Source organism: Desmodus rotundus, chromosome 13 (genome assembly GCF_022682495.2).
Source record: "Desmodus rotundus isolate HL8 chromosome 13, HLdesRot8A.1, whole genome shotgun sequence".
In the NCBI taxonomy this organism is placed as follows: Eukaryota; Metazoa; Chordata; class Mammalia; order Chiroptera; family Phyllostomidae; genus Desmodus; species Desmodus rotundus.
In genome coordinates, this window is record NC_071399.1 from 50,543,514 (window position 1) to 50,568,257 (window position 24,744).

A 24,744-nucleotide genomic window follows, 5' to 3' on the forward strand; every position below is an offset into this window, starting at 1 on the left:
GATGGGGGTTAGCTCTCCCTTAAATGCTCTGTCCAATTCTCCTGTGAAACTGTCTGGTCCAGGGCTTTTGTGTTTCGGAAGCTTTTTGATTACTGTTTCAATTTCATCAGGTGTTATTGGTCTGTTCAGGTTTTCTGCTTTTTCTTCATTGTATTTTGGAAGGTTATATTTTTCTAGAAATTTATCTATTTCATCTAGGCTTTCAAATTTCTTGGCATACAGTTCTTCGTAGTAATTTCTTACAATCCTTTGTATTTCAATGGTATCAGTTGTAGTCTCTCCTGTTTCATTTCTGATTGTGTTTATTTGAGTCCTCTCTCTTTTTTTCTTGATGAGTCTACTTAAGGGCTTGTTGATTTTGTTTATCTTTTCCAAGAACCAGCTCTTGGATTCATTGATCCTTAGAATTGTGCTTTTAGTCTCTATGTCATTTAACTCTGCTCTGATCTTGGTTATTTCCTGCCTTGTACTTGCTCTGGGTTTTCTTTGTCACTGTTTCTCAAGTTCTTGTAGGTGTAGGGTTAGGTTGTTTATTTGAAATGTTTCTATTCTTTTTAGGTGGGCCTGTATCGCTGTGAACTTCCCTCTCATGACTGCCTTTCCTGTGTCCCATAGGTTTTGGATTGTTGTGAGATCATTTTTTAAGTTTCCAGAGACTTTTTGATTTCTTCCCTAATCTCATTCTTGACCCATTCATTGTTTAATAGCATGCTATTCAGTCTCCATGTTTTTGAGTTTTGAGGGTTTTTTTCCTTTGGGGTTGTTTTCTAGTTTCATTCCCTTGTGGTCAGAGAAAATGCTTGATATGATTTCAATTTTCTTGAACTTGTTGAGGCTTGTTTTGTGTCCTATCATGTGGTCTATCTTTGAAAATGTTGCATGTGCATTTGAAAAGAATGTGTATTTTGCTTCTTTGGGATGAAAGGCTGTGTATATATCAGTTAAGTCCATTTCATCTAGGGCATTGTTCAATGCCACCATGATTGTTGATATTTTGTTTGGAAGATCTGTCCCTCTTTGACAGTGGGGTGTTAAAATCCCCTAGTATAATTGTGTTGCTACCAATATCTTTCTTGAAGTCCTCCAAGATCTTCTTTATTTGTTTGGGTGCTCTTGTGTTGGGTGCATATATATTTACAATGTTTATGTCTTCTTGGTGGATTCTTCCTTTGAGTACTGTGAAGTGACCTCTGGGTCTCTCTTTATGGCCCTTTTCTTGTAGTCTATTCTGTCTGATATGAGTATTGCTAGTCCTTCTTTTTTATCCCTGTCCATTTCCTTGGAAAATTTATTCCCATCCCTTCACTTTCAGTCTGTGTAGGTCTTTTGTCCTCAGGTGGGTCTCTTGTAGGCAGCATATGTGTGGGTCATGCTTTCTTATCCATTCAGCTATTCTATGTCTTTTGATTGGAGCATTTAAGCCATTTACATTTAAGGTTATTATTGATAGGTAGTTATTAATTGCCTTTTTTTTTTTTTTACCTGTGTTCCTCTCTCTCTTCCTTCCTTTCCTGAAAGCAGTCCATTTAGTATCTCTTGCAGAGCTGGTTTGGTGGAGGTGTATTCTTTTCGACTTCTTTTGTCTGGGAAACTATTTGGCCATCTACTTTGATTGAGAGCCTTGCTGGGTAAAATAGCCTTGGTTGCAGGCCTCTGGTTCTCATTATTTGGCATATTTTTTGACATTCTCTTGTGGCTTGGAGGTTTTCCATTGAGAAGTCAGTTGCTAACCTTATTTGGGCGCCCTTGTATGTTACTTCCTGTTTCTCCCTTGCTGCGTTTAAGATTCTCTCTTTGTCTTGGAATTTTGCTATTTTCATTATGATGTGTCTTGCAGTGAGCCTCTTTGGGTTCCTCTTGCTTGGGACTCTGTTTCCTGGATTTGTGTGACTATTTCTCTCATCAAATTAGGGAAATTTTCCATCATTACTCTTTCAAGTAGGTTTTCTATCCCTTGCTCTTCCTTTTCTCCTTCCGGTATCCCTATTATACGTATATTATTACATTTCATGTCCTACATTTCCCTTAACCCCTCTTCATTCTTTCTGGGCCTCTTTTCCTTTTCTTGCTCATTCTGGGAGTTTTTTTCTTCCTTGTCCTCCAATTCACTGATCTGATCCTTTGTTTCATCGAGGCTGCTTTTGATTCTTTCTACTGTGGTCTTCAGTTCAGAAATTGCATTCTTCATTTCCTCTTGGCCCTTGTTGATAGTTTCTATTTCCTTTTTCATGTTGATGTAGTTTGCGATGAGTTCACTGATGTTTCCCTGTAGTTTCTGGTAATTATCTGTGAGCTCAGTGAGCTTCCTTATAACTGTTGTTTTGAACTCAGTGTCTGATAGTTGACTTGCCTCTATTTCATTTAGAATTCTTTCTGAGGCTTCCACCTTTCCTTTCATTTGTCTTCCCATTTTTGTGAGACTCTTCCTGTTAGCCTCTGCTTCTTGAGTTGCTCTGTTCTGACCCCCTGGATTTATGGTGTAAACTTTTGTGGTAGAATACCTGTGAGATTCAGTGGTACAGTCTCCTAGATCTCCCGATCTCACTGATCTTGGGCTGTGGTTTATGTTGGCTCTGTGTTTGTCTTTGGTTTTTGGGTTTTTTTGGGTCTTTCTTTGGTGAGTCCTTCCCACCAGCTGGTTATCTGAGGGTCAGTCTGTCCCCCACCTCTTGTTTTCTGTTGTGCAGTTGTGGGCATGTTGTGTTGGAGCTGGTTCTTCCATGTGTACAAGGTTTTGAGGCTTTTCTCTTGCACTTGTTCAGTTGTTTGTTCTGAGTAATTTCTTCACTATTTAGTTGTATTTCCAGAAAGGTCCTGGGTTGAGTTAGTGTGAATTCCACTCCGTCCTTCACCTTCTCCTGTTCTTAGCTGTTGGTGTTTCCTTTGTTGGTGGGTTTCCTTTTCCAGGAGGTATCCTGGTGTTCACAGCTTCTACCTACTCCTCCTCCAGGCTATGGATGTGCACGTGTGGCCTTCCTTGATTCGCACTCTCCCCAGTGCCTGTGGTCTCAGGTCCCTCCGAGTTGCACTCTCCCCATGCTTTGGATGTGGGCTGATGCCCCCCACACTCCAGTGGGAGTGCCAGGTGGCCGGGTGGAGAGGAGACTGGAGCTGCTGCTGCAGGAGAATTCCCCAAAGTGCCCCCGAGGGTTGTTTTCCCTTTGAGATAATCATCCTGCTCAATCCTGCCGCGCCATACAAGGAAGGGCCTGTCCTCTCACATAGTCCATCTCTCCAGCTAGACCAGGACTGTCTGTGTCAGGACCCCACACCACCGAACTCTCAACTCTCCCCAGCCGGCACCCACAGTCTCCGTGTGTTTACCACTTAGTCCTTATTCCCCTCCCTGGGACTTCAAGCAATCAGGTCTCTCTTGGTGCTGCTCAAGCCTTGTTTGGCCGGGGAGGGAGCCGTTAACTCGGCTCTCTCCCAGGAGTCTTGCAGCAGGCCTGGGACTGCAGTTGCCCTGGCCCCTTTGCTGATCCCAGGAACCTTTTTGTCCTGAAGCAATCCCCTTACTGTCTATTTTTTCAGTGTCCTCTATACTTTTTGGCTCCTATCTTCATAAATGCTGGGGTACTGTTGGCTGTTTGCTTTGTTCCTCAGTAGATCTGCTAGGTGTTTCACCCATGTGCAGGGGGAAGTGGACTCCACTCCCACCTATCTCGCCACCATCTTAAGTTTCTCATTCCTTTATTTGATCCTTTACATAACATACCATGTTCCTGCTACTTTTAAGATTTTCTTTTATTATTAGTGTTCTAAAATTTAATTACAATATGAACTTTTGTAGTTTTTCTTTATGTTTATTTTACTGTAGTATTGAGCTTCTTCAACCCTCATATTACTTGTTTTTATTAACCCATTGTTCTATTATTTCTCATCACCTATTATATTTTTCTTGGATTAATTAAGTATTTTTATTAACTTCTTTCCCTCATTAGTTTGTTAGTTTTCATTCTAGTGATTAATGTAGACTTTATAATGTGCACACAGGCTTATTACTGTTTATAATAAAATTACTATTTTTTAAACTCTCCTAGACAATGCATGGAATTTAGAATAGTTTAACTCCATTAACCCTCTACTGCCATTCATGCTATTGTTGTAATGTATTTGAATTCTGCCTATATTTAAGACCCCAGAAAATATTATCTTTATATCATTATTTTTATTTTATTATTTTATTGTTTTATGTAGCCAATATATTTATTCACATATTTACCCTTTCCAGTACCCCTCACATGTTTGTGCATTTCTGATTCCATTTAAATAATTTTTCTACTTTCTTAAGAATTATTTTAAATATTTATTATTGTATAATTTTGTTGTTACTTAAATCTGTAGGTTTTTCTTTGTATGAGAACATCTTTATTTCTCTTTGATTTTTGGAACAATAATTTCATTAAATATAGATTTTTAGGTTGCCAGTTATTTTATTTCATACTTTAGAGATATGTATAATTTCTGACTTATGTGATTTCTGTTGCAAACTGATCAATTTATCATTGTTTTTTTAAAATAACCAGCTTTTCCTTCCAAGTATTTTTAAATTGCTTTTGTTTTTGTTTTAGTTTACAGCAGTTTGGGGTGGTTTTGGGTTCTTTGAGCTTCTTGAGTGTGAGCTGATATGTTTCATCAGGTTATGGAAATTCTCAGTTTAACTCTCTGTTGAAATATTTCTCCTATCCTATTTCTTGGTCCTCTATATTGGTAAACCCAATCACAAGTGTTAGCTCTTTTTTGTAAAGTGTTTTATATACTCTTATACTTTTACTGTATTTTTCATCCTCTTTTTTCTCTGCAGTTCAATCTAAATTTTCCTTCACTTATCTGTTTCAATTTATTATTTTGCTCTGTTAAACTCATCTACTAAGTTATTAATCTAAGATACTGTACTTTCCAAATCTAAGATTTCTATTGGATTCTTCATTTAAATATTTCAGTTTCCTATTCTCCTTCTTATCATCAGTTTTCTCAAAAATGTCAATTATAGTTAATTTGAGGTCTCTTTTGGATAATTCGAATGCCTCAGTTGCCTGTGGATTCATTTCTATTATTATTATTATTTTATTTCTTGATTTTCAGTCATTTGGCCCTGTCTCCAAGTATGCTCAGTAATTTTAAATTAAATATATTGCCTATGAAAAATTATAGAGGATTTTTTTATATCTTCTTTCATAAAATCTTTACTTTTCTTCTGGAAGGCAACTAGAGTAGAATTCATTTGAGAGAACTCAAGATTGAATTTCAATTTTTATGAGGGCTTGTCTATTTCCAGTTTGCTTTTAGTTCTTCATGGACCTCAATTCAAATAGCAGAATTTTTACTGTATTTGTCTCTCATCCTTTGCTAGACATGAGCTCCAATTTGTGTATCCCCTGCACCATGACATCAACAAAAGTTTGCTAGGTTTTTAAATCTCGTTTGTGTGTCATGTTTGTCTTCTAATCCTTCCACCTCATACAGCTTAGCAAGGGCAAAATGTCTCAAGGGGAAAAAAACAAAAGAAAATGAAGGATTTGTTTTATTGCATTTTCTTTCTTTCCAAAATATTTACTCCTACCTCTTCTTTTTCCTTAGTTGTTCTCTACTGCCTTCAAATTGCTACATTTTAGTGTCTGTCTAGCTTTCCTTAATGTTATCAGAGAGAGAGTTGATTTGATATAAGCTATTCTAATTTTTTTAATATAGATAAATTATACTTTTAAATTTGTTTTACTTCTAAATATCATTTTGATGAAAATTTTATTTAAATATCAAATAATCATTCCATTTCTGCCAAGCATAATAACAACTTGAACTTAAAACACCTATTACTTGACAAACACATTTTTAAATATATTTTATTGATTATGTTATTACAGTTGTCCCATTTCACCCCTTCACTCCCCTCTACCCTGCACACTCCCTCCCTCCCACATTCCCCCTCTATAGTTCATGTCCATGGGTCATACATATAAGTTCTTTGGCTTCTACATTTCCTATACTATTCTTACCCTCCCCCTGTCTGTTTTCTACCTACCATTTATGTTACTTATTCTCTGTACATTTGCCCCCTCTCTCCCCCTCCCACTCCCCTGTTGATAACCCTCCATGTGATCTCCATTTCTGTGGTTCTGTTCCCATTCTAGTTGTTTCCTTAGTTTGCTTTTGTTTTTGTTTTAGGTGTGGTTGTTAATAACTGTGAGTTTGCTGTCATTATTACTGTTCATATTTTTAATCTTCTTTTTCTTAGATAAATCCCTTTAACATTTCATATAATAAGGGCTTGGTGATGATGAACTCCTTTAACTGGACTTTATTTAAGAAGCACTTTATCTCCCATTCTAAATGAAAGCTTTGCTGGATAGAGCAATCTTGGATGTAGGTCCTTGCCTTTCATGACTTGGAATACTTCTTTCCAGCCTCTTCTTGCCTGTAAGGTTTCTTTTGAGAAATCAGCTGACAGTCTTATGGGAACTCCTTTGTAAGTAACTGTGTACTTTTCTCTTGCTGCTTCTAGGATTCTCTCCTTCTGTTTAATCTTGGGGAATGTAATTATGATGTGCCTTGGTGTGTTCCTCCTTGGGTCCAGCTTCTTTGGGACTCTCTGAGCTTCCTGGACTTCCTGGAAGTCTATCTCCTTTGCCAGATTGGGGAATTTCTCTTTCATTATTTGTTCAATTAAGTTTTCAATTTTTTGTTCTTCCTCTTCTCCTTCTGGTACCCGTATAATTTGGATGTTGGAACATTTAAAGATGTCCTGGAGGTTCCTAAGCTTCTCCTCATTTTTTTTGAATTCTTGTTTCTTCATCCTTTTCTGGTTGGACGTTTCTTTCTTCCTCCTGGTCCACACCATTGATTTGAGTTCCAGTTCCCTTCCCATCACTATTGGTTCCCGGTACATTTTCTTTTGTTTCTCTTAGCATAGCCTTCATTTTTTCATCTAATTTGTGACTAAATTCAACCAATTCTGTGAGCTTCCTGATTAACAGTGTTTTGAAGTCTGCATCTGATAGGTTGGCTATCTCTTCATTGCTTAGTAGTATTTTTTCTGGAGCTTTGATCTTTTCTTTCATTTGGGCCTTTTTTTTTTTTTTTTTGGTCTTGGTTACATAAAGGGGCAGAGCCTTAGGTATTCACCAGGGTGGGGTACCACTTGTTGCTGGACTGTGATGCTGTATGTGGGGGAGGGGTCTGATAGGGAGCAATGGCGCTTGCTCCACTCTCTGCTGGTTTTCAGTCACTCCCTCTGTTACCCACAATCAAATTGGGCCCTTCTGGTGCTGTTTCCCGCGTGGGTGGGTTTGTGTACATTCTGGGACCCTGTGGGTCTCTTCAAGAAACTCTCCTGTGAGGCTGGTAGTTTCTCCCGCTGCCGCCTCAACCCCCACAGGTGTTTCCAATCAGTGGTTTGAGGCTTTGTTTCCCTGTGCTGGAACTCCAGGTTGCGCGCTCTATCACCCAGTCTGTGAGCTGCTGCCCTGATGGCCAGCTGCAGCTTTGCCCACCCAGCTCGTTCCACAATCCGCCACGTTGCTTGGTCCACCAGCCACCACCTTGCAGCGAGTCCTCTCCACCCGCTGCCCATCTCCACCCCTCCTACCAGTCTGAATGAATATTTCTTCTTTACCTCCTTGGCTGTTGGAGTTCCATACAGTTTAATTTTCTGTCAGTTCTGGTTGATTTTGTTTTTAAATTGTTGTCCTTCTTTTGGTTGTGCGAGGAGGCACAGGGTGTCTAACTATGCCTCCATCTTGGCCAGAAGTCTCAACAACCACATTTTTAATTGATGATTACACTGTAGTCATGCTGGAAACCAAGTGATAGGGGGAAAGAAGGAAACCATAAGCTTATATTACCAGAAGATGTAGTTGAAACCAAAGGGAAATGTAGTGGAAAACAATTTCTGCAGTGTCAGTGTGGGTGTGTGGGAGACAAAAAGAACCATTAATAGCCCATTTGTTTTTTAGAATCTCTTTTTTATTTTAAAAATATGACCATTTATCAGGTAGCACTACAATATTTCAGTGTAACTTGGCAAAAGATCTTAATTGATAGGTAAGTAATATTAATCATTTTGTGTCTGCTGAAATTTTTAAAATAAGACAGCAGAACTGAGTAGCCTTTTTTCCTTAGCTTTTAAGAAATCACTGGTGCATATGTTATTTCGAGATAGTACAACAGGTAGCATTGGTGGAAAAGAGCTATTCTGTGCCAATTCTATAGTAAGAGCAGTTATGTGAAATGAATGAATGAGGGAAGAAATTAACAAACACAACCTTTAGACCCTTTACTTGGATTCTCAACCTCCAACAAACCACTAACCTGTCCTCCCACAACAAAAATGCTAAACTGTCAGAGATTTCAACAAACAGATAATACCAGCAAGTGTATGGAAGAAATCCAAAAGGAAGTGAGGGAATGAGAAGGAATCTTGGAGTCACAATAACTAAGTTGAAATTTCCATGTTTTGTCACTTCTTAACCAAGTGGTGTTAGTCATGTTTCCTGAGTCTACTTTTTTATTTGTAAAATGAGAACAATACTTACCTTATAATGCTGTTGCACAGGTTAGAAATTTTCTAGCAAAATAGCAGATATATAAATAATTGCTAATTTTGTTATTCTTTCTCAAAGCCTCCAGGATAATAATGTGTATCTAGTTAATTATTGTTATGTAATCATTTACATGGAAGACAATTTGCCTTAGAGATACTTTCAAAATGAACTTTCAATTTTTATATTAGAAGAGTCATGTGAAATCAGCAAAGGGTGAGATAATGATTTAATTAAAAGAATTCATATAATCATCTGAGAAACTATTAGTAATTTCTCATGGGAAAATGAAACAATTAAACACTGTAATGTTGAGAAAAAAAGCAAATCAATGTGTAGCCTTTGCAATTATGATTTGTTTTTCATTTATCATTTGAATACAATGAAATCTTGAAATAGGCTTAGTTCTTTGTCTTGAGTGTTAGAAACACAAAATTCATTTGTGGCACAAAGACCTTGACAGTGATCAGTGTGCTCTTTCTGGTACCACAACTTTATCAATTGTTCATAAATAGGACCTCTACTTTATCACTTCACCACCACTGTCCATCATTTCCTTCATGTCCTCAACTCACTGCCTCACTGGGTTTCGAATCCACAGCCCATAAGTATAATCACTCTGTGTCCCACTCAATTTCCTTGCCACTTCCTCTTTCTTTATGAAGGTGTGGCAAAACACCAAACTTTTCAATGTTGTCTAATTTTTCTTTATAAAAAAAATTCTAGTATTCTATGCTTATTCTACCTACTCCCTCTCCACTCATTCTCTCTTAAGCCACCCACTCAAGAGGAGGGCACACCACTCCTCTTAAATTTTTCTTATCAAAGGCACCAAATCCAGTGAACTCCACATCAGCAATATTTGGTGCAAGTGATAATACCCTACTTAAAAAAGAATACAAGCTTTTTCGCAATGGGCTTGCTGCCAGAACACAGGTTTCGAGAAAACCACCACTAAATCAAAGCAAAAATGGGAAAGGAAAAGACTCACATCAACATTGTGGTTATTGGACACGTAGATTCCAGCAAGTGTACCACTACTGGCCATCTGATCTGCAAATGTGGTGGGATTGACAAAAGAACCATCAAAAAATTTGAGAAGGAGGCTGTTGAGGTGGGGAAGGGCTCCTTCAAGTATTCCTGGGTCTTGGATAAACTGAAAGCTGAATGTGAGAGAGGTATCACCATTGATATCTCCCTGTGGAAATTCAAAACTAGCAAGTATTATGTGACCATCATTGATGCCCCAGGACACAGAGACTTTATCTAGAACATGATTACAGGGACATCTCAGGCTGACTGTGCTGTCTGATTGTTGCTGCTGGTGTTAGTGAGTTTGAAGCAGGTATCTCCAAGAATGGGCAGACTCATGAGCATGCCCTTCTGGCTTATACACTGGGCGTGAAACAGCTGATTGTTGGTGTTAACAAAATGGATTCCACTGAGCCGCCCTACAGCCAGAAGAGATACGAGGAAATTGTTAAAGAAGTCAGCACCTACATTAAGAAAATTGGCTACAACCCTGACACAGTAGCATTTGTGCCAATTTCTGGTTGGAATGGTGACAACATGCTGGAGCCAAGCGCTAACATGCCTTGGTTCAAGGGATGGAAAGTCACCCGTAAAGATGGCAGTGCCAGTGGAACCACGCTGCTGGAAGCTCTGGATTGCATTTTGTCACCAACTCGTCCAACTGACAAGCCCCTGAGTCTGCCTCTCCAGGATGTCTACAAAATTGGTGGCATTGGTACTGTCCCTGTGGGCCGAGTGGAGACTGGTGTTCTCAAACCTGGCATGGTGGTCCCCTTTGCTCCAGTCAATGTTACAACTGAAGTAAAGTCTGTTGAAATGCACCGTGAAGCTTTGAGTGAAGCTCTTCCTGGGGACAATGTGGGCTTCAATGTCAAGAACATGTCTGTCAAAGATGTTCATCGTGGCAATGTGGTTGGTGACAGCAAAAATGACCCACCAATGGAAGCTGCTGGCTTCACAGCTCAGGTGATTATCCTCAACCATCCAGGCCAAATCAGTGCCGGTTATGCACCTGTTCTAGATTGTCACACAGCTCATATTGCTTGCAAATTTGCTGAGCTGAAGGAGAAGATTGATCGTCACTCTGGGAAAAAGCTGGAAGATGGCCCAAAGTTTTTGAAATATGGTGATGCTGCCATTGTCGATATGGTTCCTGGCAAGCCCATGTGTGTTGGGAGCTTCTCTGACCATCCTCCTCTGGGTCGCTTTGCTGTTGGTGACATGAGACAGACAGTTGCTGTGGGTGTTATCAAAGCAGTGGATAAGAAGGCAGCTGGAGCTGCAAAGTCACCAAGTCTGCCCAGAAAGCTCAGAAGGCTAAATGAATATTATCCCCAACACCTGCCACCCCAGTCTTAATCAGTGGTGGAAGTACGGTCTCAGAACTGTTTATCTCAATTGGCCACTTAAGTTTAATAGTAAAGGACTGGTTAATGATTGCAATGCATCATAAAACCTTCAGAAGGAAAGGAGAATGTTTTGTGGACCATTTGGGTTTTTTTTGTGTGGGGCATTTTTTAAGTTGTTAGTTTTTAAAATCAGTACTTTTTAATGGAAACAACTTGACCAAAATCTGTCACAGAATTTTGAGACCCATTAAAACAAAGTTTAACGGGGGAAAAAAAAAAGAAAACAAAACCTGGTTACAGAGACACTTAATTGCCTAGTTTGTCTCAGACTTCATGGGCTGCTACTCCTTGGTATTGTCTGATGGGTCCTTTTTAATTTTTCTTGACTTCTCAATGTTGCAGTGCACTGGTGCAAATCCTCAGACTCCTCTTTATCCATATTCACTCCCTCAATGATCAATACAGACTATGGCTTTAAATAGCATCCACATATTTCATCAAGTCAGATTCTGTGATAGGCTAAATAACATTCCTCAAAGGTATCCATGTCCTAATCCTTGGAATCTATAAATGGTACCTTATATGGCAAAGAGGACTTTGTAAATGTGATTAAGTTTAGGATATTCTTATGAGGAGGTTGTCCAAGATATTCAGGTTAGCCCTAAATATAATTACAAGTGTTTTTATAAGAGGGAGGCAAAGGGAGATTTGGCTATAGAGACAGAAGGCAATGTGATGACTAAAGCAAGATGCTCTTTTGAAGGTGATGGAAAGGTCTACAAGCCAAGGAATGCAAGGATTATAGCTCTAAGAGCAGGAAAAGACAAGGAAATGAATTCTCCCTTAGAGCCTCTGTAGGAACATGACTTCGGTTTCAACCCAGTGAGACTATTTGGACTTTCTGACCTCTAGAATTCTAAAAGTATAAATGTGTGTTATTTGAAGCTATAAAGTTTGATTTAATACAGCAGCCATACGAAATTGATATAGATATACTTTCTTCTTTATATGTGGACATCTCTGAGATCAAGATGCATCTAACAACTGTGGCATTTTAGAATTGCTGTCAGCCAGATGGAAATTGTGATGCAGTTGGAATAGTTCAGTAATGTTAAGTACATTCACATTATTGTACAACCAATCTCCAGACCTCCTTACATGTTGCAAATCTGAAACTGTAGATCTATTTAACAACAAGGCCCATTGCCACCTCTTCTCATTCCCTGACAACCCACTCATCTACTTTCTGTCTCAATGGATTTGTCTACTCTAAATACCTCATAGAAGTAGAATCGCACTGTTTTTTTCTTTTCATGACTGGCTTATTTCACTTAGCATAATATCATCAAAGTTTATTTGTGTTGTAGCACATGTCAGAATTTTCTTCCTTTTTAAGGCTGAATAATATTCCATTGTATGTATACCACCTTTTATTATCTATTCATCTGTCAACAGACACTTGAATTGCTACTCCTATGGCTTTTCATCATGCTTGAAATAAAATCTGAAGTCTTTACAATGACTTACATGGCACTATATGATCTGACCACTAGCCATTACTTTGACCATTTTGCCCATTATGATACTCCTCACCACACCCCAGCCATACCAACCTCTGTCACACTTGTGCTTCTTCTTCTTTTTTTTTTTATACCAGCACTGCAGGACTCCTCTCTAAGTGGTTCACATGGTCCCACCCTCACTCCCCTCAGGGGTTCCCTCAAATGTTCCTTTCTAAGAAAGCACTTCCCCAACCACCTCATGTAAACAGCTCTGTTCTGCCTCCCCTGCTGTTGCATTACACCAATTCATTTTTCCTCCAAGCATATACTTCCAAACATTATTTTTGTTTTTGTAAGTTAATTTATTATCTATCTCTCAACCAGAATAAAACTCCAAAAGGGCAGGGATTTTTAAGCAGCATGTAGTCTAATTTTAATAAATGCCCTATAATATTGAATGAAGCAAAGGAGATCAAATCCAGCAAATAACTTTGGAGTATTTTAATTTTTTAATTAAAAAACTTTTTTACTTAGAGCAGTTTCAGGTTTACAGAAAAAAAAATTGCAGAAAATAAAAAGAGTTCCCATATACTCTTTTCCTCTCTCCAATTCCCCCTATTTTTTAAATTTTGCATTAGTGTGGTATATTTGTTAAAATTTCTGAACCAATATTAATTATACAGAGAGATCACTGGGGAGAAGCCAGGAGGGATCACAGGAGGAGTTTGCCAAGGCAATGGTAAGCAGTCTAGGATAGGATTGGCTGAGAAGCTGAAAGCCTCCAGAGCACATGGAATTATGGGCAAGAAGATTGGAAATAAAAGACTGTTCTTGGGTTCCTGTAAGGGTTAGCTCTGGGGCTCTCTTGGGCTCTCTTTTATTGCTCAAGGATGCCTGAACATCATGCTGCAGGTGCCTGAACTTCCCAACAGATGGTATTTTGGATGAAGGAACTTTGGGCACAGCCTAGGGTCAGGCTTGCCTAGCAGACGGTTGGCAGGGTCATTCTTATTTGGGTGTTCTAGAGGGAAGGCTGCCATTCTTCCAAAATTGTGCAGCTTCTGTATCTCATGTTGTTTTAGTTTGTAAACCCTATAGAAATAAAATGATTAAGACTAACGGAGTGATGAAACAGTTTAGCCTTAATTTATAGGCTTAAGTGACTAATGGGCGTGGAAAGCTGTTATTCCAAAATTGTGAAGTCTTTGTAAAGACTCCTTTCCTTTATCAGAAATTCTTTGCCTCTGGAATTTTGCTTAGAGGGTGTCAGTGGGCAGCAGGACCCCAGTTGCTGTTCAACACTGTTGATTTAAGAAATGTCCAAACCTGTAGAGACTTCCTATCAGAAGTTATTTGAGCCAGAACTGGTGACTTCTGTTGGGAAGCAAAATCTCAAATGTTCTAGAGAACACAGTTTTGCAGTTTCGTTTATACATTTGGAGTTAAGGAGGGGTCATAAGGAAGACTGCATGGAGGTGGTTGAAAGATCGTTAACAAGACTATGTGCTCTCTTGAGGGTAGCTTCCCAAGGCTCTGCAAAGGTATTTCAAAGGTGTATTAACCTAAAAGCCCAAAAGTAATGGGTAGAGCTTACTTAAGGCAAAGATAAACCTTTAACTAAAAATGTAGTAGGCCTATAGGCATTACTACCCACTATGACCTGCCTAGGTAGGAATTTATAATCAGGTCACCCTGTGTAGATTCTTTCAGTCACTGAACTTGTCAAAGGTATTATAGACCTCCTTTTTCATCCACATTACATTATTATTAACCAATATTCATAGTTCACAGTAGGGTTCAATTGTTGTGTTGTACATTCTATGGGTTTTGACAAATGGGTAATGTCACGGGTAATGTCATTATACTATCATATAGAATAGTTTCACTCCCCTAATAATTCCCTGTGCTCCACCTATTCACCCTTTTCTCCCTCCCCTCAACCCTTGGCAATCACTGGAGTATTCTGATTTTATGTGACTCAGTGACTAGACTCTTCCCAGCCCAGACATGAGAAAGCCCAAACAAGTTTTCTGCTCTCCTGACACATTGTCTTTATGCTTAATGTTCTTGCTTTTCAAAGTTATTAAGGAACTGCAACACATTTCTTGGGTTAAAAAAAGGAAATAAACTACTTTACCTAATGATGTTTCATCTTTTACTCCTTTCCGAAAGATTGCTTGGTTTCCAATTTTTACCCACTTGAGGTCTCTGAGGCTGCCATCTGAAAGTTACGATTAATATGGAGGATCATTGGGAAATAGTTTCTCAAGTAGATTCATTTCTTCTCTCTAGGATTCTCCCCTCTCTCATATTTTTTTCCTCTTCTTGTCTTCATTTTCTAATAGGGTTGAGTTATTGAGATTTCTAAATCTGTTTTTGTGCAATATCATTTTAATTAAGAAACAGCCACAAGCAAATTGACTTTTTCCCCATCAGTCCTGGGGGAAGGCTGTGCTTAAAATTTGCCAAGTGGCAGATGCTCTAATATTACTCTTGGGGGTTGGGGTAGGGAATACAGAAAGCTACCAAAGGGCAGAGTATCTTTCTGGGGTGATGGGGACAGAGGGAATTGCCCTTCCTAATAAGGAGATCTCTATTTCTTTTACTCCTGGGTTACCTTGAAGGCAGTAGAAATGTGGCAGGGGAGAGTAAAGCTTTGTGGTCTCCAGCTTGGATGTTGAGTATTTCTTTCTCCTTTACTCATATGACCACTGGCATTGGATCATTTACTTAGCCTTCAACACTAGGTTATCTCTTTGGAGAAACTGGCCAGTTACAAAATCACAGCTATTGCTAAATGCAGAGAAGTTTTCTTAACTAAGTTAGAAGATAATGTATTCAAGAGAGTAAATTATTTATATCCATTGTATAAACCAAGTTCATAAGATTGGCTTGTTTCCTCAAATTGCTTGACATTTCCCAAGCACATACTTCGTTTTTTCACATGTTTTCCATGTACTGAGGGGTTGATGTCAGTGTTACCATTTTTTTCTTCTTCCTCTTCCTCTCCCTCTGTGAAGTCTTCTCTGTGGCTCCAGAATGAGTCATTTATTCTTTGTTTAGTCTCCCCATGATTCTTCACATATAATGTTAATTTATAATTTTATATACTTGTTAAAATAATTTTATATAACACATTTTACTCTTCTAGTAAGTGACAAGTTCTTTATTAAAGGCAAGAAGTTCATCTAACATTCCATAATCCATAGTTAGATTCTCAAGATATTGTTGACTGAACGAATGAATTTAGATCCTTTAAAAAGGGTGTAATAGCAGTCCTGGCTAGAGTGTAAGCTGTTGACCCTATGTCTCGAGAACTGGTGGGATCAGCTCATTATAGGCTGTTTCCATTTGGACTGAGAATCTCTGGAAAAAGAATTAGCAGTGTAAGACTCATTCCTGAAAAGAATGTGTAGAGGCCTCCAGGCGTCTACACATGCTCTGCACATGTTATACCTGAAACTCTCCTTCCTTTACTGAGCTAATTTCATTTATATTTCAGGGCTGAGTTTAAATGTCACTTCCTCAGGAAGCCTTGCCACCCAGATTGTCATCCCCTCTTTGTTCCTTCTTCCCAAAGCCTCCTGGTTTCTACATTAATATGTACACTATGTTTAGTTACTTGTTCAATGTCCTGTTCACTTGTAGGACAAGCAATGTCCTATTTGCTTGTAAGTTTCACAAAGTCAGAACCATCTCTGTTTTGCTTACATTTTTACCCCAGAATCTGTCAATTTGTACACACAATAGAAACTCAAAAATATATGTTAAACAAATAAATGAATATATGCAAATGCCTACCCAACATTCTACTTTAGTGACTCATAAGCACATCGAATTGAATATGTTACAAACTTTTGATTTCCCTTTTGCAATCTATTCTTCATCTTCCTCATCTTAGTGAATGTATTAACAACCATCCAGCAGCTCAAGTCAGAACCTTGGTAGTTGATCATAATTCTTTTTTTTTTTTTGCCATACCTCCATATTAAACCCATCAGCAAATCCTTCCTATAGCAAAATATATCTTCCATTTACCACCAGTGTCACTGCCCTTCTCCAAGCCACCATATCTCTCACTTGGAAGACTGCCTTGCTTCCTGACTGCTGTTCCTACTAGAACTCTTGTTCTTCTCTAATTACTAATTAGACTGCTAGTTCCCAGCATAGCAGTCAAGATGATCTTTGTAAAGTGCAAATAAAAGTATGCTGTTCTGCTCTTTATTGGCTATCCTGATAGAATCCACAAACCCAAGCATAGCTTGGCCATTTCTTATTGCTCCAATCCCACCCCCTGCCATTCTACCTCTTGCTCATTCAGCTGTAACCACACTCCAAGTTTATTTGAAGTCGTTGAGTGTACCATGCCTTTTTTTTTTTTTAATTATAACCTTTGCTCTTCCCTTTGCCTGGAAAACTCCATTCATCTCCTTAAAGCTTTGTTTCCTTCTCACCCTTTGGATTTCAATTCAAGTGTCATTTCCTGAATGAGTCCACCTCCTGACAACTCCACCAACTCTTGTTCTTTATCACAACTCCTTTTTCTTTCTTAACACTTTATGAACATAGCTGTCCATTTATTAACTTGTTCACTCATTTACTGTCAGTCTGCACACTGTAATGTAAGTTCTGTGATGCTGCTTTTGTACATACTACACAGTGAGCCTGTCTTAGCACTCCGCAATGATAGATGTTTGATAAACATTTCTTGACTGAAAGAACAGACAAATGATTAAATAAAGCTCGGGAGCAGTTTCATGGGGATGGAGTGGAAGGGTGGTTCTGAGGACAGTACAGGGTCTGTCACAGTTAGTAGCAGGGGCCCAGACATTGGTTCGCTTTACCCTGGTAACCATCAGCCTCAGTATGGACATCTGCCACCGTCAGTCTCCCTGGTGGGCAGTCCGAGCCACATTTTTACCTCAGGCCTAGCAAAGGCAGATGCTGTGCCATGGAAGGCTGGACACCCTGGGTTTCCATCCAGGACAAGATTAGTTGTTTGGGAAGAATTTGAGAGTGTATGATGGTCGAGTTAGAAAAATGCCATTTGGTGAGAGTTGTGGCTAGAGGACATGTGGATTTTTTTTTTTTTTTTGGTTGCCTATGTCTTTTTAAGCCTTGTCTCTCACTTGGTTACTTAATTGGGGTTTAATTTTTATCTTCAAGACTTTAGCATAGACAGTGTTAATAATCACTTGTATCAATAGTGGTGGAAGATGAGGACTCCGGGAGTTAAAGAAAACTTCGGTCCCATGGGTAGCAGTGGTTACCCTTTTATGAAGTCCCTTTAGAAGTACATTAAAAAGCAGACACAAAAGATCATTGAGCCGTGTTCCAGCTGTTGTAGAGACCCTTCGGGTATTTATGTCATTGAGTACATTAGCAGTCTTAATAGGTCACAGGTGGTTGCATTTTACTTTTTAAAGCATACTTACCAGGCTATCCAATTTAAATATGCATTCAGGCCAAATTCTCATCCTTTATGACTCTATAGGGACATGAATTCATTAGTGAAAAGGCATAGAGTTTTTTAAAAGGAAGTCTTGTCCAGTTAGTGAGTTGGCCTAAAATATTAAGAACTCGATATCCTGTTTCTAGTCTGTTCAAATTATTTCCTTCATTAGGGACTGGTTCACCTCAGGGCCAATATTTCTGATTGTCATACCCATCCTGAGTCCCAGATAGGAAGATGAGATCACAGCAACCGGCACGGGTTGGTCTTGTCCCATATCCAGCTTCTTTGGGCTTCTTTTCACTCCATAGCTGAGGCTACTTAGGGCCCGTTTCAGGCTCAGCCATTTCCTGGCATTAAACAGCAGCAAGATGTTCCTGCCCACACCCTGACTCAGTCATATGTGCCTCCAGTCCAGCTCTGACCTGGTGCACAGGCCCTCCTGTCTTACACCTAAGAGCTAGTCTCAACTTCCTGTGCCTGTTCTAAGAATCCTGCTTCTCCTCTGTCCCAGTTGTCTGAGTTTCTGCGTTGGAATCCTGATGCTACTATTGCCTCTCTTTTAAAAGTGTTTTTCTTAAAAAAAAAATTTATTGTGGCAAAATATACATTACATAAACTCTACCATTTTAACCATTTGAAAATGCACAATGTGGTTATTGCCAGAGGAAAGGGGATGTGGGGGCTGAAAGGAGGGGAAAAAGTAGGGAGGGTAAAGGGGACATCTGCAAGTGTCACAATAAAAATAAAGAAAAAAATAAAATGCACAGTGTGTTTGCATTATAAATTCATTCACATTGTTTCTCAACCATCACTACTATCTACCTCCAGAAATTTTTCATTATTCCAAACTGAAACTCTGACCCATGAAACACTAGTTCCTCAATACTCCCTCTCCACAGCCCCTGTGTCCTTTGTCCAACTTGCTGGCTGTTGTTTCTTGTGCTGAATATTGCCTTGCTTTTTTCTGCCTGGCTCTTCTTTCTCTAGCCACAGGGACTACAGTCTTATTTTTGAACTTTGACCTTAGGAGATGAAGCCCTGCTTCTTGCTAACAAAATTTTTATATTTTCTCTCTGCCTTTACCACTGAATATCACTCTATACCTCAGTCTTCACTGCCTTTCTCTGCCTGCCATATTTTCCCTACCATTTCGCTCTGAGTTCCAACTCTGCAACACATTCTTCCCACTAAGGCCCCTTTCTCATATCCGTGGCTTATTCTTAAACCTCTCGATCTACTAGTGTCAGGGGTGTCCAAATTTTTGGCATCTCTGCACCACACTGGAAGAAGAAGATTTGTCTTGGGCCACACATTAAATACATTGTGACATGTAATCACACACAAAAAAATCTCATAACATTTTAAGTAAATTTGCAATTTTGTGTTGGGTCGCATTCAGCCATCCTGAGCTGTATGCAGGCTGTGGGCTGCACATTGGACACCCTTATTAGACTATCCTTCTCAGCACCTGTAGCTGAACCCATCTCCCTGTTCCCTCATTCTAAGTCCTCGTTCTTCCCATCATGCTCTTCCCCAGCCTTCCTGAGAGGCAGGAGAACATTGCCATTTGGTGCATGGGCACATGGAGACAAAGCTTAAGGCTCTCAACCTTCCTGGGAGCACAAGGACTCAAATTCAGAATTATTAGCAAAAGGCAATGAGAATTGACAAAGCACCAAAGAAGGAAAACAGTCAGTGTTCCTGCAACACATGCAATGAATTTTAAAGGACTGGAGTAACCCAGTATGAAATCTTTTTTTTATATAGAAATTTAAAAGACTGACTTCAAAAGTTATCAGTTCCACTTCCCCAGGCCCTCCACACCCCTGTGTGAAATGTGAATCTTTCTTTGACAAAATCTTCAACAAGGACAGGAACTAAATTCATCTTATTGTGCCCCGTATACCTGAGCCAGTTAGATTGTTAAAACCTAGAGTTCCATACTGAAGGAAAGTTTGTTCTTCTAATGCACAGTATTGTTCTTCTCTTCTACTTAAGAATGATTCAGCTAAAGAATTAGTTTCTCTACCATTTTAATAGTAGGTATTTTTAGAGGTCATTGAATTATTACTGTGAAATTGCAAATAATGACCCAATTCCTCATTTCCTTCAATAGAAGTGACGCATTTAGGATTTATATCCCTAAGAAAAGAGATGAGGTAGAATTAGATATTCATAACAACTCTGTGAATTCTCAAGTATTTTATTTCAGTGATCTTTTAAAAATAGTATAAAGAGCCTATTTAACATAGCATTGTCAGGTATCATGTTCAGTCTGGACCAAAACAAAACAGGTACAGGGACCAAGGTGTCAGCATCAGCAAGAAAGTAAGGGATTTAAAATTGAATTTTCAGCTATAAAATGAATAACATCTGAATATCTAATGTAGAACACTGTATATACAGTGTTGAAAAGATGTATACAATTGAAATTTGCTTAAATGTTATCACCAAAATAAAATAAAATAAAAAATTTTTAAAGCTGAATTACATAGTGTGAATTAAATAGGCGTAGAGTAACTATTTGCCAGCTGAGCAGGAAATAAAAATCTGATCAGACTCATACAAGAAGCAAAGATGGTAAAAATATTTGGGGGACAAACAGAGAAGAAAGTAAATGACAAGAATTGAGACAGTGATTCTCAGAAGAATTCTGTGGTTTGTTTGTACCAATGTCCACTTGGAAGGCCAAAGACCACCTTTGGTGCTTTAACTCAACAGCTGACGTCTTGTTCTAGATGCCTGGAGTCTGCTAACATGTGCCAAAGAACAGGACAAAGGTTTTCTCAGAACACATTTAGTTGTAGAAAAGGTATTAGATGTTAATTTGCAAGGTCTAAATTTAAGTTTTAATTCCACTGCTTTTTAGACATGTATTTGTAACAAATCACCTACCCTTTCTGAACTCATTCCTTCCTCTAAATAACAACAAAACCTATTTCACAGAGTCCTTTTAGGCATCGAGTGAGTTAAGAGGGCTTTAAGTATCGAAAATCATTCTATAGTTGTTAAAGCTGGATTTTCCTAAAAGAAATGTCTTGCAAGCTATTAAAAGAAAAAGCCAGCCATTTATTTCATAGGAGATGTCAGCTGCATACAGAAAACAGTGTCAAAATATAGGTGCAAAAATACAATTTTGTATTTGTGCAAAATACAAAATATTGTATTTTCTGTTCAGGTCTGTTCAAGAATTCCATGTCATGTTTTTTTTTTCAGCTGCTAATAATGGAAATTTCTGCCAAATATGTAGTAATGATAATCCTACCTCTAAAGCTTTTCTGGCTGCCACTTTAGCACCACACCAGTACCGAGCCAAATGGCACACCTATCTGTAATACCAGTTCATTTTATCCCAAACTTCCCCATGTGAATCTTCCCTGACCTGATCTGTCTTCTAATGTTACATAAAAGATAGATAATTTTATTTTTTTAATTACACTTCATTTTTTAGAACAGTTTTACATTTACAGAAAACTTGTAAAGAGCGTTAGAGAGATTCTATATACCCCATCCCCAATTTCCTCTGTTATAAACTTCCATTATTAGTATGGTGTATTTGTTGCAATTTATGAGCTAATACTGAAACATTAATATTAACTACAATTGATAGTTTATTTAGTTTTTCCTAGTTTTCACCTAATTTTTTTTCTGGTCTAAGACACATCCAGGATACCATGTTATATTTAGTTATCCTGTCTCCTTAGGCTCCTCTTGGCTGTGAGAGTTTTACACACCTTCCTTTTTTTGATGACCTTGACAGTTTGGGGAAGTACTGGTCAGGTGTTTTGTGGAATGTCCCTTTAACTGGAATTTTTCTGATTTTCTGTCATGGCTATACTGAAGTTATGGGTGTAGGAGAGGCAGACCAGGGAGGTAAAGTATCATTTTGTCATGTCATATTAAGGGTGTGTACTATCAACCTCACTTACCATTATTGATGTTGACTTTGAGCACCTGGCTGAGTTCAAGTTTGTCAGATTTCTGCACTGTAAAGTTATTTTTTTATTCCCCGTTTTTGCATTATACTCTTCTGGATAAAGGAACTAAGTGCAGGCTGCATAACCATTCTTAAGAAGAGAAGGGTAATGCCCTACCTCCTTGAAGGTGAAGTATCAACATAAATTATTTTGAATTCTTCTGCATGGGAAATGCTTCCCTTCCACCCCATATATTTATTTGATCAATTATTTTGATCAGTATAGACTCATGGACATTTATTTTATACTTTAGATTATAATCCAATACTACTGGGAAAGGCAAAAGTAGGTTTACAATTGTGAGTACAAGAAACACAGTTTATTTTTGTATTATTATTTATTAATTATTATATTATTTTTTCCATACAAACAACTATAAACCTACTTTTACCCCACACTATATTTTAAAATGATTCTTTGCCCCAATTTTTCCAGCTTTTGACATTGGGAGCCCTTGTAGTTGGTCCCGATATTCCGCTGTAATACTGCTCTCATTGTGGGATTTTGTGTAGGGGAGCATGGTTTGGTTTTGGACAATTTCTAGCACTATAAAACACTCAAGGCTTATCTGGTGTATTTCCTGCCTGTGTCCTAGAATCAGCCATTTCTCCAAGAAGTCTTGGCTTCTTTTATTGGAGAATGGCACTAGAAACCATGATCTGGGTATAAGGTGTGCTCATTGCTACTGAGGTATTGGTACTTCTGAGACCTCTAAGCTGACAGAAGAAGGAAATACATGTACATACATTAACCCATGTATTTACACATATCTAAAATATTTCAATATATAGCCGTAAGCACTTATATTAAGCTAAACATGAGTTCATACTGATATCTCTAACCCTAGTCCATTATTTCATGGATCATTGTGGTCTCCTCCCCTTGCTTATCTGTAAACTTTCTTTATAACAATGAAAAGCCTGTTTCTCACCATCTGCCATTCATTTACTTAATTGTTCAGTGTCAATATATATGTATAGTAGTTTCAGAATTATTAAACAATACCTCTATGTGAAACAACTTTAGTCTTACATATTTTCTTACGGATGGTTTCTTTTGCTTTTGAGTCTTACAAACTTCACTCATTCATTCATTTCCTAAATTACTTATGTAATTTAGACCCTTTTCCCCCACCTCCCTTAGTGAGGTTGTTTCATAGATTGTAATGCAGTAATGCAGTTAGATTTTCTTGTCAAAGTCTACATTTCTCCCTGGTATTTCCCGACTTCCTAAATGATTTCTTAAACATTTACATAAAGTAAGTCGCACTCTTTGAGCTGTAAAGTTCAGTGGGTTTAGACAGATGCATAGTGCTATGTATCTACAATTACAAGATGATACAGAATAACTTCACCACCCTAAAATATCCCTTGTCCTTCATGTATTCAACACTCCTTCCACCACATCCCTGAACCCTTAGCAACCACTCATCATTGTACTAACTCTATAATGTTGCCTTTCCAGAATGTTATGCAACTGGAATTATACAGTATATAGCTCTTTCAGACAGGCTCCTTTTACATAGTTATATGCATTTAAGATGCATGCATGTTTTATTATAACTTGATAGGAAATTTTTTATTATGGCTGAGTAATTTTCCATTATATAATGTACCATAGTTTATTTATCCATTCACCTGTTAAAGAATATCTTGATTGCTTCCAGTTTCTGGTGACTATGAAAAAAATGTTATAAACATTCAGAAAAAATCCAGTTTTAGTACATTTCCATCAACTGAAAAAAATTCCCTCAAACTACTTGCAGTCAATCCCTGCTCTCTCCCTAGTCCCTGACAATTAGGCTTTTTAGAAGTTATTTGTAAATGTGATCAATGTAGTCTACTGTGTCTGGCTTTTTTCATTTAGCATTACATGTTTTAGGTTCATCCATGTTGTGTTGTTGCATGTATCAGTAAACCATTCCTTTTTATTGCTGTGTAATACTCCATTGTAAAGATTGGTTGCCTTATGTAGGTATTCATCAGTTGATGGATGTTGCCTTTTTTGTTATTGTTGTTGTTGTTGTTGTTGTTATGAGTACTGCTACTATCACCATGCTTTTATGTGGACATATGTTCTCATCTCTCTTGGGTAGATATCTAGAAGCAGAATTGTTGACTATTTGGTAAATTTATATTTAACATTTTAAAAACCTATCAAACTGTTTCCCAAAGTGGTCATACTGTTTTACTCCTACCAGCAATGTATGAAGGTTCTACTTCCTCCACATCCCCACCAACATGTGGAATGTTCGGTCTTTCTGAGTTTAGCCACTCTAGTAAATGTGTAGTGGTATTTTGCGGTTTTCATTTGTATTCCCTGGTAACAAATGTCATTGAGCCTATTTTCATGTGTTTATTAGCCATTTGTATTACATGTTCTTTGGAGAAATGTCTATTCAGATCATGTGCTCATTTTTCAAGGTGATAGTTTTCTTATCGAGCTGTAAAACTTATTCTACATAAAAGTCTTTTATCAGATAATGTTTTGCAAATATTTTCTCCCAATCTATGTCTGTTTTCATTGTCTTTGTGGTATCTTGTGAAGACCAAAAGTATTTTTTATTTTGATGAGGTATAAATTATCAAAATTTTAATGGATGTACTTTTGATACCATATTCAAAAAATAACTTTTACTAACCCACGATCATAAAGATTTTTCTCTTGTGTCTTTTTTTAGACAACTTATAATTTCAGCTCTAATATTCAAGTCTACAATTGATTTAAAGTTATTATTATTATTTTGCAAATGAATATACAATTATTTTCGTTCCATTTGTTGAAAGACTATCTTTTCCATTGAGTTACCTTGGTTAATTTGTTGAAAACAAATTGACCATATATATGTGGGTTTAGTTCTGGACTATTCTGTATCACTGGTCTTTACAT

The 24,744-nt window shown here is 38.0% G+C and overlaps 1 long non-coding RNA gene and 1 pseudogene across 2 annotated transcripts in view; both read left to right on the forward strand.

Moving 5' to 3' along the window:
* Window positions 1–24,744, forward strand: part of LOC123480579 (uncharacterized) — a 147,083-nt gene that overhangs the window by 72,409 nt on the left and 49,930 nt on the right. The gene's annotated exons all lie outside the window — the stretch shown is intronic.
* On the forward strand, window positions 9,474–10,948 carry LOC128779889 (elongation factor 1-alpha 1 pseudogene; annotated as a pseudogene).